The sequence below is a fragment of the Hordeum vulgare genome, chromosome 4H, assembly GCF_904849725.1.
Source record: "Hordeum vulgare subsp. vulgare chromosome 4H, MorexV3_pseudomolecules_assembly, whole genome shotgun sequence".
NCBI classification, from domain to species: domain Eukaryota; kingdom Viridiplantae; phylum Streptophyta; class Magnoliopsida; order Poales; family Poaceae; genus Hordeum; species Hordeum vulgare.
Window position 1 is genome coordinate 392907300 of NC_058521.1, and position 5225 is coordinate 392912524.

Consider the following 5225-nt stretch of genomic DNA (forward strand, 5'->3'; position numbering starts at 1 on the left):
GTTGGTCTCCCTTTTGTTTCTTTCTGCCTCAAGCATCACTTCTACCAGAGAAGGTGGGTGAGGCAGGTCTTCCTGCGACGCTTGACTACCCTCACCTTGCTCATGAGCAGGGGCACGGTTCAACCTGGTGAACACCATCCTGACAAAAAAACTCATAGCTTAGACCAATATCATATCAATACTAACTATGGATTAAGAATGTACTGAACACACGGAATGCGGAAATGAATATCCGAACAACATGGTAACAAGCAACTGCTATATATACACCATGGTTCATACACACCCTTACATAGTTCAGTACAAACTTAACCGAAGAGCAAACTACTGGCATTATGAAACTACTCATCAGAGGCTTACAAGCTTCCTATACATTATTTATCTAGGCCTCCGGAATTCATTTCACATTACATGCATACTTCACAAGTCATGCAGGACTGTGAACGTACGGCTACTACCATACTATCCTTCCGCTCACAGCTCAGGCATCCGCATAGAACATCTCATAGAGATTACCTCGATGACCTGGAAGCTCAACCTGCAGATCAGGAAACACTCTAGCCTGAGATCCCTGGGATCCATAAGGACACGGATGTGGCCTTGGTCCCCTGACTGGTGGTAAGAGGGGTCCCCGAAGAGGTGTGACTCCTCCTATAGCTGGCCAGTCAACCTGGGCCGAAAGATGGGTTCTAACAGGGTTCAGCATCTCCATCTCTCCATACCCTGTCTGGACTACCGGTGCCAGCTGCGTTAAAGCTGTCCACAGACGGGCACGGGTAGCATAAAGCTCCATGCGGAGAGCACGAGCATCCCTGTCTCTGTTCTCTAGCATCTCAACAGTGGACTGCAGAAGTGGATCCTCCATAGAAGAATCAAAATAGACTCCACTGAGGTATCCCTCTTCACCAGACTGAGAGGCCGGAACATAGCAGAACTCTGAATTCTGCAGCAGTGCATGTCTCGCTCTCATAATAGTCAGCATTGAATAGGCAGCATCCTGTACTGCCATATCAACGGTGAACCCCAACCCATAGGACCAATGGATTGGCTTCTCAGCTCCAGGGTAGTCTGGAAATACCCTAACAGTGCAGATGTACTGGCTCTGGTTGAAGTCTCGGTACTGTTCCTCCACTGTGTACTCGGGGTACCAGCGGTAACCGCACACCGACATCACCCTGACCAGCATGGCCGTATGACCCGGTACATCAATGCACCTGGTCAGACGTACCACATGACGAGAAGGACGGCCAGGCATCTGTAAATAGAGAGTAATGCAAAAGCATTAGAGCTCTGAATGCAAAATTGGGCAGCATAACGGCTGTAAATGCTCAAAACAAATTTGAGACAACCCAACATGGAATAGCGTAACCACTCAACTATCAAGTTCAACTCTCTGATCATCAAACTTACTTCCTGCTTCCTAGGAATAAAAGAAACCCAATATCTCTCGACCCGTAGTCCTATAATCTACCGATCAGAAACACGAGCCTAGGAGAAGATGAGTAACCTAGTCCTTAATTCCCGCAGAAAGGACGAGGATGACCAGAATAGAATATCTTGAGAAGAGAACAAGAGTGTTACGTTCCCTTCCACAAACAATTCCCTTATATATAACTAAGAAATTCTAGACTCAACTTCGACCAGTTTGGCTTAGTAATCCTACAGCCAGTCAGGCTCTGATACCAACGCTGTCGGGACCCCGATCCTAAGCCATAGGAATCCAGCCTGTAACACATCGCATCCCTTTGTGGTCTCACGCACGGTTAACTCCACGCCTGCAGCCTTACCTTAGCCGGGACCGTTTGCGTCTTTTGACTCACGTATGTGATAGTGTCACTAGCAATCCAATGTCAAAGAACCCGGATCGACATGTCTAGTCATAAACCAAAGTGGTAGTACCGCACAAGGACAGGCATACATGACCCAACAAAGCAGGTGTCGGTCATCAACGAACGTAGACGAGTGGTAGCAAGCTACAAGGACTCAATTACGTCGCGTGACATTTCCCCAAAGGGGACAGACACATCAGTTAAGAAGGACACATGCCGGTCAACCAATGTGTCCGGAGCAGTAGCGAACTACCAAGGCTCGTTGGATCACAAAGGGGCATTTCCTTGTACGGAGTGCTACTAAAGTTCATGACTAGGTAATCGAACCCCATACATATCAAGTACGACACACGTACGCATGGCATACCGATATGTATAGATACATCGATGGCATCACAACATAACCATAAAAATACAACCTTTATTTAAGAGGCTCGGAAGAGCCACACACATAATATTACACATTAAGGGTCTCACGACCCATAATAACAGTCATACAAATACAAGCCAGCGGAAGAGTTATAAACTGTCTGGGTACAGACAGGGCAACTAGTAGGCACATGGCCTGACTATACTACAGAGCCGACGTAGGGCCAGATCGTAGCTGGGACACCAGCTACTCGTCGTCGTCGATGTCTACGAAGAACCCCCCATTAGGGTCATTAGCAACCTCTGCAACATTTATTAAGAAAACATGAGTACGAGGGTACTCAGCAAGACTTTAGGAGAACTAACTACTCGTGCAAGGTATCAAAAGGTATTGTGGGGTTTCATGCGGGAAGCCAGCATTTGACTCGTGGCTAGACAACTTGCATTTTGAAATTAGTTTTGACAACTTGATTTCTCGCACACGAGTCCACTAACACCACAACAATACACTATCGTGGAATCATTCTGTCTCCATACGGAAATGCCGTCCATGACACTCACGCTTATCTTGTCAATTTTATGAGTAGCCATTGAAGTTATCTATGAACAACATATGTCTCCAAGTAGTCCATATCTGCGGACGCGGCTATTCGAATAGATCATAACCCTGCAGGGGTGTACTTCGTCACACACGCTCTCGCCACTTATCGCTATATGCACGTCATGCACCTCGGCAACCTTCAAGCGGAAGCCCAGCGAGGGAGTCGGCCACGACCGTTAACCACACTAGTACCTAGTCCAGGTTTATCGCCTATCTCAGAGTAACCCGTACGGATGTCCGGCCGAGGTTTCCGCCACGGCCTCAAACGATGTGCGCAGGGTTCCCAAGCCCACCATCCGGGTGCCACTTGGTACACCGTGCCACTGCCTACCGCATCACGGCCCACCTCTCAGGTCAGCACCATGCACGGCCTCCAGCATTACTATAAACACCAGAAACTACTTGCAACTCCTGGACCGGGTACTACGCGATTAATAGGCCGAGCGGGGTCATATTTCAGGGCCCAGCATGTGGTAGTATCTAGTCTTGGAATACATACACGGAACTCAGTTCCTAAGGACGGTTCCAATGAAACAACCCGCCATGTACTCCTACACAGCCTTTCACCAGTACCTTTACCAACTCAAGTTCAACACACAACCTTTGCCTACCGAACACATTCCACATTTCTGTTCATCTCCCAGATGACAGACCATACACAACTCTAAGCATAGCATGCATAGCAGGATAAGGCACATCATAGCTCAAGCAACTACCAGGTATGCTAGGTTGCAAGGTTCGGCTATTTACTGTGACAAGGTTAAGTCATGCAAAGGAAGTGGGTTCAACCATCGTGGCAAAAGCAGTTGAAGCATTTGATCTTAAATGCAATAAATAGGTGCAGGAGCAAGAACATGGGAGTTATCGGAATGATCAAAGGGGTTGCTTGCCTTGTTGGTCAGAGGAGGAATGATATCCGTCAGACGGATATTCGGTGGAATCCGGGGGTGCGGAGCCTACCGAAATGAATGGCAACATTCAATAACAATCATATGCACTCAAAATGATGCATGAGCATGGAATGATAATGCAAGGTGATAAGTTATTATTTTCAACATGTATTAGGTTTAGAGTTGATTTGAATCACATTCGAATAGCATTTCAAACAGGGTATTCTCGGATACCGGTTTAATTGATTCGATCTGATGCTCAGATCAACTTGATGTTAACATGCATGAAATGTCATGTTATGGTACTGAATTGTAATTAGGACAGTGGTGAACATTGTATATATAATGAAATTTGAATATTTTTGCAAATTCCATTTAAAAGGTGATTATAAGAATTGAATTATTCCTTATTCCACAATTTAGGGTTCTGTAACTTTTTTAAACATCGTTGAAAATAGCATAATCAGAATCCTTGAATTTTTCTGATACTTTTTCATATATAAATTATTTTCGTTGGAGTTACAGATTAATTTCTATGATTTTTACAATTTTTAGCAATTTCCTGAATTAGTTTTATACTCGAAATTCTATTTATTGCATCAAACTGACGTCAGCAGGTTAGCCGACCTGTTCAGGTCAAACCTGATAGGGGGGCCCCACTGGTCAGCCTCTCTGGGACTAATCCCGCGCTGACCAGCCCTAACTGAGGTTTGACTTGGCCTTGGGCCCACTTGTCAGCGAGTGATTAGGTGCTGAGCTGCTGGGTTAGCTTTGCCACGTCGGCATCCACCGGCGGCGAGGTCGTCCTTGCCGGCGGGGAGCCTCCGGCGACCACCAGCACGGCGGAGGGGCTCGGAAACGGCGCACAGGGGGCCAAATGCTGCGCGGAGAGCACCAGAGGAATGACACGTCTCCCGCAGCTTCATTTCTGCACCTAGCCAGGGCTGATCTGGCCGGAGATGACGCCGGCGACGAGCTTGGCGGCGGCCAAGGCTCGGGCGTCATCGGGGTCTTTGAATCAGAGGGATCTACGCTCGGTTCTTAGCTGCTACAGCGTCTATGCGTCGACCTGGAGCTGCTGGTGCCCTCGGAAGGATGAGCTAATCATCGGAGGGCTACCGATGACGAGCGGCAGCGGCGGTCCTCGTCGGGCTTCGGTGAAACTAGAGCTAGAGGAGGGGATCGACGGGGAAAACTTAGGGGAAACGACCGCATGCTCACGGGGAGTGCAGAGCAGAGCTTAGACGGCTCGGGGAAGGCCTCGGGCGACGAATCGACGGGAGAGGTCCGGCGGCCAGAGGTGGAAGACGACGGCGTTGCGGGCGTTGCAGGGCTCGAGGAAGCTTCGACTTCTGCAGAGATGACCAGGGCGACGAGGCGGAGCTAATGGCGTGCTCTGGGAGGGAATCCTATGGCCAGGGGCACGGGCAGCTCGAGCTCGAGCTCGGCTCTAATGGCGGCAGCAAGGAGGAGGAGGAGATCCGGGAGGAGGAAGAGAACCGAGGCGGGGAATGGATAGGGGAGGCCCTGGGGAGC